The sequence below is a fragment of the Archocentrus centrarchus genome, chromosome 20 (genome assembly GCF_007364275.1).
Source record: "Archocentrus centrarchus isolate MPI-CPG fArcCen1 chromosome 20, fArcCen1, whole genome shotgun sequence".
Lineage (NCBI taxonomy): Eukaryota > Metazoa > Chordata > Actinopteri > Cichliformes > Cichlidae > Archocentrus > Archocentrus centrarchus.
In genome coordinates this window covers 29,877,383-29,892,688 of record NC_044365.1, presented here as the reverse complement: position 1 = coordinate 29,892,688, position 15,306 = coordinate 29,877,383, and the positions used below count along the sequence as shown (strand labels likewise).

Genomic DNA, 15,306 nt, shown 5'->3' with positions numbered 1-15,306 from the left:
TGGAGTGGGGTGTGGTGGAAGTGCAGGGGTGGGGGGGTGGGGGGTGGGGGGCATTCCAGCATAGCATTAGCCCATACATCTGTTTGCGTGTGTGTAGGTGTGTATGTGCGCGTGTCAGCTCACATGCATATTTCACCATGAATCTGCGCTCCCCAAAGTGTCCTGTTTATACTGTACATATACTCCCAAAACAGATGGGGGCCCAGCGCTTAGAAACATATGTGAATCCTAGGACGCACACTCACACATGCGCGCGCACACACACGCACACACACACACACACACACACACACACACACACACACACACACACACACAGGAGACGAGCTCCCTGTCCTGGAGTGGAGACTGCTGCTGGTGAATGTTTGGTTTTAATTACACATGGATCAAAGTTTCGGTGAGATTTGGGGTGCAGCAGAAACGCATGCTTAGATAAATCATTACCTTACATTTTAACATAGCCACCGACCCGCCCCCTTCTTTTTTTGCCCCCCCTCCCTCTTTCCCCTCTTTCCCTCTCTCCTTTTTTGTCCTGCTTATTCCATCTTCCTTTCTCTCCAGCTCCTGTCCATATTTTTTCTTCAATCCTTCTACTGTTTTTTTCTTTCCCCTTCCCTTTTTTAAATCTCAAACCAGCAAGCACAACCAGGTTTTAAACCTGTCAAAAGCAATATTTGCCTACTGCACCAATTTCCAATGTTCCACTCTTAAAACACACACCGTATTGGCTGCTTGGGCCCTCGTTTTATACCTTGGCTTTGATGGCACGCGGTGAATTTCCATGAGGAAGATAGTGCAAAGCTTACAGCAGACGCTGGCACAGTCCAAAATGCTAAGCCACTTTTCTGGATGCCCTTCTTTTGCCCACTCTATATAATTTTTAATTTTTTTTTTTTTTTTGTGAACAACAGTATTCTTTCACAGTGGACATGGTAAATGTTTCAAAGGCACTTCCTTGTAGCCCATAAGTATTTGGCAGGTGTAGGCAGTGAGTGAAGCACAGGCGTGTCGAGGAGCGATCAAACACCGAGAGTCAGTGTAATAAATTGGGCATGTGTTCTTGTTCTGTAGTTCGGTAATAGAATCCATGTTGTTGTATTTGCTGTTTATTTTTAGGATTTTTTTTTTTTTTAACATTTTGTTTCAGATTACGCAATAGCTCTTGTTAACATTGCATGCTAGCCTATGTTATGAGAAAGAAAGCGTATATTGTAATCACTTTAGGCTCCCGCGGTGATATATGATGTGAGTGTTTTCAGCGATGGAAAATCCTCCTATAGTAGGCAACATTTTCATCCGGCGCTCAGTTTAAGGACCCTCTGTTTGTGTATTCGTGTGCTGTTAGTTTTCTGGGGCTACAACTCCTGACTCGAGCACTTTCTGTTCATTAGAGACTGGTATGAAAAAGATTAATTTAAGTGCTGACCGGTATCTTTCTCTTAAAGCCTGGGAGTTGGCACCAAGCCAGATAATTATAGGCTCATTTGGGAATAAGAGTTCTAATGCTCTGGACTTTATGTACATGTGAATGGCTTTCATTAAACAATTTTGATGCTGATTTTATGGCCTAATTAAGGATACAGTGCTGCAGAGACACACCAGAAGGATATAGGTGTTTTGAACAAAGACAGGAGTGTACAAGCAGCACTTGTGCTGGATTGTGTGCTTGTAAATGCGTGGGTTTGCTGATGAATGTATACATCTGTGCTTTTTTTCTTTTTTTTTTTGAGAGTTTTCCAGCCTTTGTTGTACTTTTGAGTCTTTAACTTTAATTTAACCTGGCCCCAGTCATCTCATCCCTTCACCTTTGATAAATACCGTTGTGAAGTGAGCGAACTCTGCGCGTGCCCGTCTTCTTGCACGTGCAGCAGTTAGCGCTCGCAGCCTAAACAGCGAGAACTTTTCACCACAGTCTTTCAGCTGTGTCCTTCAGAGACAAAAAGCCCACTGTGTCCACATTTCTGCGATAAACCGTCCCTCTCTGTGCGCAATTAGAAATGATCAAGTAAATTGAGTTTTTTAAAAAACGCCAGTTTGCATCAGAAGAGTGGGCATAAATGAATTGCCTCTCAATATGGAGGACTTATAGGCCATTTTGCTTTGAGGGTCGTCCAAAAGTTATTAGAAAAATTTGATATTTCTTGTACTTTTCTGCGCTCTCTAATGAAGTTATGTCCTGAATGGATCTGTTTAGTAAAACAGCTAAAAAATAAAAATGACAGATTGCAAGTCATGGGTATTCCATCATTGGTTTGATAATTTGAACAATTTGTTTAGCTGGGGGGGTTTTTTTTTGTTGGTTTTTTTTGAGAAATTAACAGCCTCTGAAGCTCAGTGATTTTTCTGTTGCCGGTTCTCTCTCGCAACCATTTGACCATTTGTTTAAGTATAAAGAGCACTTTGAGGAGCCATGTGCACGTACATATGTGTGTGCGTGTGTGTGCGCGCGCATGCATGGGTGTGTTTTTCTATGCGTTTCTCCGCCCATTAGCCCTGTGCTCCATCATGTGTAAAGCTCCTCATAAGCCAGAGCAAGCAGAAACATGAGGCCTTTTCTGCATACTTTATTTTCTGTCTTTTTTTCCCCCCTTCCTTGTTCCCTCTGTCCCTCTCAAAAAGGAAAGGGAGATGGGATCTTATGGAGGTAATTATGTCTGAGAATCCAGCCTGTCATCCATCCCTCCAACACCACCCCTCCACCCGCGCATCTCCATCACTCTGTTACCCCCCCCAACCCAACCACCGTCACCCGACATGCATTAAAGAGGGAGGGAGAAGACCCTCTTTGTCTGAATCCCTGTTTTAAACAAAAGATCTCTTCTGACTTAGAGAGACCAACAACACTTTTATCATGTGTGTGTGTGGGTGCATGTGTGAGTGTGTCCAGAGCCCTTTGTTTTCTCTGAGTGATAAGGCTCTGGGACATTTTTTGGTCCTAGTTAAATTAGTGTAGCAGTGCTAACCATTTACATAACAGCTGTAGGCTAAAACCTGAGCCTAATGGACTCTTATTATCCACATACATATGCCTGCGTGTGGCTATAGATGTGTGTGTGTGTGTGTGTGTGTGTGTGTGTGTGTGTGTGCGCTTCCAGCAAGAGGTGATGGAAGACGGGCAGTGAGAAAGTGTGCCATCCCGCCTGTTTCCAAATGCACAGACATTCCTTGTTTTAAAATGCACCCTGTCAAACTGTGTCTGAACTGAGTCAAGAAACCAAAAAACACCGAGAAAGAAATCATCCAATTTTCAGTGTGGGGAAGAGCATCCCAAAGAGCATTTCGATGTGATGACATTGAAGAAACTTTTGAGGTATTAGGTTTTACCTCCTCCCTCAGTTTCACTTATTCATCCCATGCTTTTTTTTTTTTCCCCTTCGGGTGGTGGGGATGGTTTCGCCATTCCAGCGGTTGTCTTTTTTCGGAAAGGTCTCTCCTCAGACAGAAGTCTATTTTCAGGGTTTGTCTCAGTAATTTGTGGCCATTACATAAACATTCATGGATGGCCAGAGGACTGAGAGAAAGGATGCAACACACACCCAGATCTAGCAAACCACTGGAGTTAGCATAGTGGTGGCCATTTTCTCTTTCAAGTTGTAGAAAGGAGAGGGTGAAACCAGATCAGTAGCTCATAAAAGGACACTTTAGCCCTTTACTGGGGACAGCTTTAAGCATTCATCTGTTAGATATGCATGTGTAGAACTGCTCTTGATAGTTTAAGCCAGCCAGTTATAATGCACATTGATTTTCTCACAAACAGATGATTAAATGCAGTCACTTATTTTTGACCTTTTCTTTTTCCTTTACTGTGACACAGGAAGTTACTTACATACTGTAAAAGGTAAAGTCCACAGATTTCAGTCAGACGGGCGTCATTCCTCGCGTAATGAAAACTTGGAATGTTATTTTATGTGCCCAAAATGAATACAAATACAGTTTCTGGGGGGGGGGGGGGACTACTCTGATGAGAGTGATGTGATTTGGCCCAAGAGGATTTTTGTGAAGTATGTAGCTTTTTTTATTGCTGTGCAATTAGTTGGAGACAATACTCTGCATTTTAAATCATTTGTCAAATCAAAATAAGACGCATTCATATATGTATATTATTATATTTTCAGCAAGTAGCAATTTACCCCAAATTTCCCAAAACCATATTCTCTATGGCTGAGGGAGTAAAAGATGTGGTCATTTTTTGAATAATTCCATCCAAGCAAATTATAATTACTTTGTGGTCTGTGTGTGTGCACATAGAAAAAAAAAAAAAAAAGGGCAGGAGCCCGACTTGTGCCTCAGAAAAAAAAAGAGCCTCATTCACCATAAACTATTTTTGCAATGGTGTGTCGGGGCGGTATGGGCTCAGGCCGATTGTTTTTCTTTGAGTTGAGCAGCTCTTTGGTGTAGGGGTATTACCCGGTCTAAATTGTTCCCTCATGTTTTCCGCCAAGGTTCTGTGCCCACCACACTGACAGTTATAATTTGCAGAAATTGCACTGATTATCTGAATTAGCATACCTGACCAATGCCACATTAGTCTTATTTACAATACAAAGCCGTGGGGCTCTGAGGACGCATACTAAATATGACTTAACCCTTTGAAGGGGGGGACTGGCGTCACAGGGCCAGGACGTCTTTCACGTCAATGATATCACAAAGAGCTTAAGGCCCCACTCCATATGGACCTGAAAGCCTCTGGAAGACTCCTGGAAGGGGAAGTGGTGAATGCAAAGTCCAAGGACCATATTGAAATCACAGGTTTATTGCAACTTTTTCCGTTGCTCTCAGATTCTTTTCACCTTTCTCTTCCTGTATTTTTTTTTCACCACTTAGCTGTTCTCCCCATCTTGTTTTTCTTTTCCTTTTCCACCCCCCCCCTTCACCCCTGTTCTTCTTTATTTTCTTCTCCCTCACGTCTATTCTTTTCCCTCCCCAATCCCTTCATACACCCCCTGTCCATTGACTCTTAACCACAGATGGACAAAACAATGGCCCATGTCACACAGCATTAAGACAAACAATCCAGTGACGGGAGGAGGGTTGTGTGGAGCCGGAGCCACGGTAACCAGGCAATACGCTCACTGGTCCAAGCAGCCGCTAATCTCAGACATCGATGATACAATTCACAAATGAACACTGAAGGCAGCCTATATGCACACACGCTCACATCTACATGCAAAGAAAACATAATAATAATGGCAGGAACATTAAGAAGCACTGTTATTGCGTAGCATTTCTGCTAATGTTTGCAAGAGCAAAAAGTTCTCTTTTCCTGTGTCCGTCTCCACTCTCCTCTCAGTTTCCCTTCCCTCATCCATCAATGGGAGGTATGGAATTGATAGCAGGTATTGATTACCAATTGGCTAAGGCTAATCTGCGCTAACCGGAGGAAGCTTTGCACTTACAGCAGCTGTCGGTGGCTTGTCGTGTGTGTTTCTGTTTGACTCTCCGGCTTTACAGTAGCAATAGCTGTTTATTTCTCTCCAGTGTTTATCTACAGCAGACTAAGGGTTCAACAGCAAGGCAGTACATGTAGAAGGAAAAGAGATGGGTGTGGGGCTAATCTGGACATTGCTTTTCTTTCCAGAAAAGGGGAAATGTATGGTGTGTCTGCCCAAAGAAGCACAGAGAGACATGCCAAGTTTCACCTCCCTACCTATGTGAATAAGACCCATCTCCCTCTTGCTTCTTTTCTTCATCTCCCTAATAGGAAATTTGAGCACACTGTGTGAGATTAAAGCAGAGAATCAATGCCTTGTGAGCAATCATTTCCAGACAAATCTCTTTCATCTTTTTTTTTTCTCTCCCCCCCCGTTCTCCCATTCGTTTTCTCTCCCACCTCCTAATGCTAACAGGGGGTCCTGTGTCATGACATCCCTTTTGCTTTTATCATGTCCTAATAACATTCTGAAAATAGAGAGAGAAAGAGGAATGTGACAGAGAAAAGAGGGTGCTGGAAAAAAAAAAAAAAAAGAACAACAAATGGATAGACTGATAAAAATCCATTGAATGAGCATGGTTCTTGATTTGTGCTTTGATGTGGATGTCTTTGTGCAAATTAGACAAATATGCCCGCTGCTTTAGTCATCTCGAGGCTCTTCAAGAGATGCCATCTCCTCTTGCCATCTTTTTTTATAAAGGATGTAAGGAAGGAGGGGAGAAATGAGTGACAAGTTCATTTAAGGGCAAAAAAATATACATTTCACGAAACACAAGTGATTGAATAGAGACAAGAAGAGGCTGAAGAGAAGTTATTCTTGTTATGTAAAATTATAGTATGCAAGAAGTAGCCTATATAAGGCAATTAAAAGAGAAAATTAAAAAAAGGTATATGCATAAAAAGATCCTTTTGTTTCTGCTTGGGTAGATGCACAAAGTGCTTCACCTTGGTGCATAAGGCTCATGGGCAAAGATGCACACACACACAAACACACACACACGCTCACACACCTCGGCCAGACCTTTGTTTCAAAAGCAGGTTAATGGGGAGTGAGGAAGAGGAGCGTTGCAATTTTCTGCTCTTTAGGCGCCAGAGAATTCTCTCCAGTGTAAGAGAGACCAGACTCTCAGTGTAATAGGCATTTTACACCCTCATCACCCTTTGCACAGACACACACACAAACATGGACACACGTTCCCCAGAAATGCGTGGGAGTGTAATAGGCATTCTATGGTGTGTATTGCCCATCCCTAGAGAGCCAGTAAGTGTTAGACATGCATAGAGTCGGCAATGAGACAATCAGCATGCTGAAATTGAAACCTTGTCTGGAGTCACACAGGAGGGGAGCACGATGTGCGAGAGGAGAGGAGAGGATTAACTATATAGACTGGAGGACCAGCGACAGGAACACAGATGGCAGCAGAGGGGAGAGATGCAGAATAAGAAGAGAGGAGAGACAGAGGGAGAGGAAATAGGAACTGATGTTTGTTTAATTGCCTCATAAGTGATGACACAGATAATTATGTCGAAAAAGGGATGCTCCTCTTAGGCAGGGCCAATGAGCAGCTGGATCTGTTGCGTGTGTGCGTGTGTGTGTGTCTCAAGCTGTCTCTCCCTATAGCCCCATCAACTGTTGTCCCCTCAAGCCACATCAAGTATAGGACACCATTAAAGCAGTACGGTTTACGTCATATCAAATCATTCAGCTTAATTAACAGAAAAGCACACACTCAAAATACACAGAGACACACTCATCATTTGGAATCATTTTAATTACTCTGTAACATCATGATTATTAATATCTCTACTTCGTATACCTGGGGGTATGAAGGCGAGTGTGTTCACCTATATTTCCTGGGCTGCGTTTCCATGTGTGCAAGTGATGCTCCCTTGACTTCATATCTAATTGTCTTTTTTAATGACAATATTCCTCTGTGTGCGGGCTGTATGTAATGAGTCAGGGTGTGTCAAAGTGCAGGCCTGAGCTGTCTGCTCGAGTTAAGCTCTTCCCGTCTACTGAAGAAGCCTCCAGCGTACACACTCGCGCACACATTTGCTGCACGCACTCAGAAAGACCAGTATCAATGTGGGAGTTCCTGTATCTGACACGAGATTAAGAGGGCCAAGCGGAGGAACGTCGAAGAACTGCCCTGTTGCATTTGCAAGAAGGAAAAAGAACCATCCTGTCACACACACGTGCACGGGCAACACACACCAGTGCAAGCATCCTGTGCTGTAAGTGAGCAGTAGTCTCCCTTGCATTATTCACAGTGGCCGAGTGATCGAAGCCTGGTTCAATAACACTAAAGCGGCGCACGCTGGAGAGATTTGTCTTACAAAACCTTGACACACACACAGGCGCACATATGCTCTCACACACATTGATTTTTGGTGGTGGGAATCTCCTAGGCTTTGGACGAAAGACAGGGACGAGAGAGGGGGTTTCCCCCGTCAAAGCAAACCCCCCAACAAACCCACACATACACACCGTTGCACTTTTTCTGGGCTTTACGCATGGATACAGTGCATAGGCGAACGCTGTAAGTACATGTTTAATTCTCAGAAAATGAGATTTGATGATGGTGATGTCTGGCGATATCGTGCATAAAAAAAATGAAAGAAAGAGCTGAAGATAGGAGGCGAAGGATCTGCCTCTTAGATCTGATGGGGTTTCATTTACTGTAAGATGAGCTGATGGTAAAATAAAAAAGGAAGAAAAAAAAAAGTCTAACTGATCATATTTCTTTTTTGCTGACTCTCCTCTTTTGCATTTTACCATCAGGGGGCTTTTTGCAAGCCAGGCAGAAAAAAAAAAATCATGCATTGCCTGATATGTCATATCGTTCCTCTGCAGTGTGTGTGTGTGTGTGTGTGAGCGTGGTTTTGTACAGGAGTGTTCAATTTGAAACCTTCACTTGATTTGAATGGAAATTTTTCTTATACATCAGCCACTTCATTCAGTTTCTTATTTTCTTCAGAGCGGCACAAGCAGCACCCTGCGGCCTTTTTGACATATTAACATGTATTGACAAGCCAGCGCTTGCATGCCTGTAAACACGCAGCACAAACACACGCATACACACACACACACACACACACACACACCTCTGTCCCCTGAAGACCTGTGATCAACCATACCCAATCCCTTGTAATCATTTGGAGCACCCACATAAACACGCGCACGCACACACGTACACACGCATTTCTCCGCTTCAATCCCGAATAATGGTTTGGGGCAGGGGGCTGAAGCAGTGGGCTTCTTTCCCTTAGCCCCAGTGTCTTAAGCTGCCATTGATTAAATGTTAACTGATATACTCGGCCCTGGCAATCTTGTTAGAGCTGGAGCAGGCAGGCAGCTAGACAGACAGTTTAGGACCTGCACCCTCCTGATCAATAGCACAGATAAAGATTTCATCCATCAATGAGCTCCCAAAACAAAAGGTATCTGATACCTGATTAGGCCCGTGGGGACACACACACACATACACACAGATATGAACATGAACGCACTTTTACATGGCCACGTGGGCTTCAGGCACATGAAGAGATTACATACACACTTGGATCAGGTAAATGCTTAATTTAAAAATCTGTATGTAAGCTTAAATAAGCGTGCACTTCTCACCCACACACAAACACAAACACACACACACACACATTCTTTTCGCTCACTTATTTTGTCCAGAATATTACCTCTAACAACCCCATCTGAAGTCAATCAGTTCCACACCTAATGGTGTAATTACGACAGACACACACACACACACACACCGAAGCACACACCCACACACATACAGAGACGCAGTCAAGTTTGCAGATAAGACAGTCCTGACTTTTTCCCGGATGAAGGTTAATTATGCTGTGTAAGTTCACTTGGGTGTGTGGATGTGTTTGTCCAAGGAGGTGTGTATGCACCTTTGCCAAGTCGTGCACGTGTGCGCCTTCCCTCGAATGCATGTGTATTTAGATTGCACGCGCATGCCAAAGGCACCACAAAATGGATGAATCAATGTCTGGGCGACCACTACTGTTAACGTGTATCAATAATGTTCCCCCTATCTTCTTTCTCGGCTATTGTCACAAGGCAATTTGAAAGTCCAAGCCTTGCCGCAATTAAGACTTAATTATAAATCAATAAAAGAAGTCATTTGAATATTGATTTTTCCTTTTTTCTTCATATTGTTAACATATTCCACACCCTGCCTGTGTGGTTCCCCCCCCCCCTATTTTGTTACAATTTTAAGGGGAATCAATATTTCCCTTTACAGTCATCTGAGAAGTGCTTTGGCGTAATTGGAGCCAAAAACACAACAGGATGTCTTGATGGGGGTTTGATATCCAGAGGTGGTCAGGGGGTGAAAATGTCACAGACCCTTAAATTGTGATGGGCTTTCCAAAAAAAAAAAAAAAAAAAAAAAGAGCTGATGACACTTTGTAGCACTCAAACCGTGATCTCATTTTGGGAGATTTTGGGTGACATTTGTTGTCACAATGCCAAAATGCATTTCCATAATTTTCACGGCTGACATTTTCTTTGATATGACACTGTATCAGAGCACACTCCAGAAATGATATCAATGCACCCCGGTAACCTGCATTTCATTTGATTAAATTATATCTTTGCTGTTTTATTTTCCTGCTCAGCCATTTTGAAGGGCTGTGAGATTTTCAAGTGGCGTGTCAGGGGCCGGGAGTCTAATGCATGGAAACATGGTGCTTTCTGTTTTCTGACGGCTAGCAGAGATAAGGTAGAGATATGGCTCTAGCGCTGGCTCAAATCTAAAACAGATCCTACTGGGGGGTTGGGGGAGTTTAGAAAGTAAAGGAAAGGAGAAGGGGGAGGAAGGGAGGGGTGGAGGTAGCAAGAAAAGGGAATATTATCAATCCTCTAAGTGTCTGGCGGTGTCTCTCTTTCTTTCCCTCTTTCTCTCCCCCACTCTCCCTCAGTAATCTGATTTATTCGAAGCATATGTGTGCTGCTCTGTCTTTGTCTGCTTCTATTAGGGCCAGTGGGGGCCCATATGACATTGTTTAGCCAGTAATGAAATGGACATTTTTTGCATGTTTTTGAGAAAGTCAGAGGAAAGCCAACACTCCTTATTTGTAACTGTCTGCGAATACCATCTCCAGGGCAGTACAATACCATCTCCAGGCCCAGGTCTGTGCATGTGTGTGTTGCGTGTGAGCATGTGTGCCTATGTATTACAGGTTCCATGTGGTCATTTTGGAGATGATTCTGAGCAACCTAATGAATATTTTGGCTTGAAGATATTTTTCTTTTTTCTTCTCCTTTTCTTCTGTGGCTTCTTATGAGTTCTACCATCTTCTCTAACCTTAACACATTAGAGGCCCTGATGATGAACACATTTTTTTGTTTTGCACATGCCTCTGTGGCAAAAGACATGTCACATATAAAAATGGTTAAGCGGTAATGGAAGCTGCGTGGTGCTCTGGGCTCAACCGAAGCCCGCATCAGTAACAAATACAGTCACTGAGAAGCATTTGAAATGAATAAAAAGACTGGTCGTATTTTTATGCCATGAAAATATGACCAAAAAAGTGCATAAAATGCACTTTTAATACAAATATCCGTCATGCATGCAAAACATTTTAAAAACAAAAATTTCTTAATGTGTAATTCGTTAACCGGAGGATTATTCACATTTTTTTATCTGTCCTTTCTATCTACTCAAATCTTCCCTTTGTTTTTCATCCAGGATTACAGTCTTGTTTTTGGTGGCTCTGAAAACAGATGGTTTTATGCAGCTAAAAACGGGACAGTAGCCCAATAGGATAAAGATCTGTTTAAGCATTATCCATTTGGCCACTGCCCGTCACAGGCCTATTTTAAGCATGGACACACACGCGCGCACACACACACACACACACACACACACACAGCCATTCTCTTAAACCATGGCAGCCATTTTATTAGATTCCCTGTTTTCAGGCCTCGTATTAGTTCTCGGAAAATAAATAAACCTTGAATACATGACAAGGGCCGGTCTGGTCAATTGAAAACTATATCTATCCTCCTCGTATCTTTGTTTACCAGTGTAGTGATGGCTGGAGAGATAGCAGATAAATGGTGGCACAGAGGAACAGATGGGATAGGTATATGGATGGATAGCTGTGTGAAAAGATAGAAAAATAGATGGACAGATAGATAGATAAATGGATGGATAGCTAGACAGATGAATGAGGCAGGGAGATCTTGTTGGGCTGATAGAGTTGAGCAGGTATGCCGAGAAACAGCTGCTTTCTTCATTAGGTTCATCTATCGATCTCGGACCCTTGTTTTGTGCACGCGCGTGTGTGTGTGAGTGTGTGTTTGAGGGGAGAGAGGAGAAAGACAGCAGGCTCTGTAGATAAGTGCTGGTAATAGAACAGAATGAATTCTTATCACAGAGATGGGAAGGCCATTAACCCCCAGCTCCTAGTTCTCTCTCTCTCTCTCGCTCTTTCGTTTTCTCCCTCCCACCATCCTCCGGTCTGGACCTGACAGGTTCATGTTGGCAGGTGTGTGTGATATTTCCACTCTGTGTGTGAGACTCTCCAAGTGCGTGCATGCGCGTGTGTCTCAGCTGCCGTTGCGCAGACTGCCCTATCGGCCAGATGTTTATAATCAGGGGCTAGATAAATATTGGCCCGAGGAATCATAAAAAGACTAGGAAAAACAGAAAATAGAGAAAGAGACGGGAGGAGATGAAACAGAGGAGAGGAATCTTCTTTTCAAATTATTCCTAAATCCCTCAGTAAGCATGCCGTGCCGCCTCCTCGGTTCACCTACTCAGCCTAAGGTGATTCAAAGAGCTGAAATGCAATATGACTGTTGTGTAAGATGCAGTTGTGTGTGTGTGTGTGTGTGTGTGTGTGTGTGTGCGCACACCCGTGCACGTGTGGAGGTGTACAGTAGGTGTGCTAACCTATTGTATAAGGCCAGGTGTTGGGGCAACTTTTTTTTTTCCACCACTGAAACTTTTGAAGTCGTATTTTTTTGTCCTGTGAAAACCTTTTTGTATTTGCCATTAAAGAATCATTAACACCCCCCCCTCACCCCACCCCCCACCCCCAACCCATCCACCCAGTGCCCACAGCACTGAAAATGAAACCCTTCTTAACACGAGACAACAGTTTCTGTCTGCGCAGCAAGCAAGACATGCAAGCCTTTAATCTTGGCTATGTTTATTCATATGATTCCCCCCCCCACCCGCTTTTTTTTTTTTTTTTTTTCCAAAAGAGTAATAGGTGTTTTGTTAGTCGCCTGCAAGACAGCAGAGCGAGCAATTTGAGCGAAAGAAAATACAATGAAGAGTCTCAGGAAGTCGTAATTGACAACAACAAAGCAAATTTGGAGCTGCTGATACAAGCATTTTTTACACAAAAGTCATTTTTTTCAGCTTATTCTGTCAGTTCAACTTATTGACATTCACACCAGGAGCGAATTAAATGTGACAATCCTATTGTCTGGCTTTCAGAGTCGACCTGAAACAATAGATATTTATATATATTTATTTATTTGCTGGTGTAATAAGTTCTCATGTTTTTAACAGTAAATGTCTCGGTGTGGGTAGATTTGAGAGTGTGTTTGCTCGTGCTGGTGTGTTTACATGTTAGCATGTGGGCTGTGGACTTATGTGCATGAAATACATTGGAAGCTGTGTAGGATAAATGTGTGTTATATGCAGAGACTTTCACGGGCAGGCGTGTGTGTGTGTGTGTGCCTGCGTGTGTGTGTGTGTGTGAGAGAGAGAAAGCACGAGAGCGTGTGCGGGTGTGTGTGTTTGTGTGAGTGAGTTATTCCCAGGCCCTGTGCAGGAGCTGTAGACCCTCTCTGCTGGGTTGATGTTTAGTATTTTAGACATGCTACATTAACAACATCTGGTTAAGATCTAAATGCTTGTTAAACGCGCTGAAATTCGGGGGGAAAGGTACAGGGAGAACGCGGGGAGAAAGGGGGGATAAAGAGGGAGAGGAGGGTAAATAAAGATTTGAGGGTGAGAGAATGGGAGGGAGGGGGATCAGTAAGTCTGTAAGGTTATTACTCTGGCAGTATTACCACTGGCCCTTGACTGTGTGTGTGTGTGCGCGCGCATGCTGTGACTGTGTGGGATGGTGTAATGTTTCAAAGCTTTCCCCTTAAAACCTAGAGGCCAAACTAGAGCCACGCGCGCGGCGCAGGAATGTGACATCACAGGGCCCCCTGTTGCTCACATACGCACACACATGCACACATGGCCTCACAGGGGACATGACCGGAGTTGTAAGAAGAAATCAGCATCAACATCAGGCCTAAGTTGAGGAGACATGGGAGTCAAATGTGTTACACAAAACATTAAGGCTTCATTATTAGCACAGATAAAATGGACACAGTTATCAAGCCTGTACTATTAGACAGAGTGAACACACTGAAAATATTCTGCTACACACAGGCCAAGCTATACAATAACAGTCTCTCTGTCTTGTTGTTTTAGCGGTTCTTATGTGCTCCTTTTTGTATTTTCTTTGGCAGCAATTACAGTTTCAGTTGATGCGCCGGGTTTATAGTGTCCATGATTTAAGATAAACAAAATGCAAAACAATACATTTTTTTTTTTTTACTCCTTTACCCCTTTAATGAGCACTGTCCTAGCCCTAAGGAAGCAAATTAGAGGCAGCTCAACCCAGCTAATGAATTCAGCCATTTTGGAGTCTCCCTGTCCAGTTTCCTGGCGTGGCATTGCTCTGCTGTTGTGTGCTGTACGACTGAGTCCTCCACCGGGCACATAATGACCCAGCATGGCGGTTATGGGCCCTTAGGGGGAAACAGGAGGGGGAGTGAGTGGTCTCAGAGCAGGTCATTATACAGCTAGAGGGCACACACACACACACACACACACTACACTCACACTTTCAATATATTCTTCATTGCCTCCATCTCCCATATGTCTGTTCCTCTATTTTTTTCTTTTCAGACATCTCTTTCTCCTTCACTCTGTCCTCTGCATCTGTCTAAAACTTGCTTTTCTATTTGTTTAGTTTTTGCTCTGCTTTGAAAAACATGAGGATTTTAAGTATTAATAGTATTTACTGGATAAACAGAAGAGGCATTTATGGCTAGGAACCCTTGCTGGTTACACTGGCTACTAACTGATGAAATCTAAAATCAAATTGATCTGGTTGAATCTGTGATCATGAGACACTTAATTATTCTTCCTTTTTAACAGTTAAATATAGGCTTGTGTTGGTTGCTGCGTAATCGAACCCAGGGTCTGTGGTTAGCTCAAGCTCACCGGCCGGCTTTAATGTTCCGACTGACCCACATCAAAGAGAATCCCACCAGGCTGCCAAAATCACACACCCTCCACAGTCTGGCTCACTCTGTGTGTATTTGTGTGTGTATATGTGTGTGTGTGTGTGTAAGGTGACTGCGAAAGTTTTTGCTCTGTGTGTCCTCTGGTAGCGATTAAGTTGATGGTTAAGAGTCCCTGCTGCAGAACCCTCTCTCACAAACACACACACACACACATACTCGCATATGACATTTCACATGCAAACACATGCAGTCACTGTCTCACACACTTGATCAATGGTACACATCCACACTAACACGATGTAACATGCACAGTCATACATGCACTCACACACACACCCATGTGGTGTGTAACTGTCAGGGTCAGTCAGAGGGCAGACGCTGTGCTGATGTATTGAGAGAGCTCGTCTGGGAATGTCCTCAGTGTGGAAACACATTCCCCATATGCACATGCACACACACACACACACACACACACCACAGATATAACTGACTAGAAGGGGAAAGGAGAAAAAAGCACTGATGAGGCCCAGATGATCACCCCTCCTTTTCTCTTTTTTCTCTTTCTTCACCCACTCTTCAC

At 43.4% G+C, this 15,306-nt stretch overlaps 1 protein-coding gene across 1 annotated transcript in view; it reads left to right on the top strand.

Moving 5' to 3' along the window:
- zfhx4 (zinc finger homeobox 4) overlaps positions 1–15,306 on the top strand; it is a 79,887-nt gene that overhangs the window by 42,661 nt on the left and 21,920 nt on the right. The gene's annotated exons all lie outside the window — the stretch shown is intronic.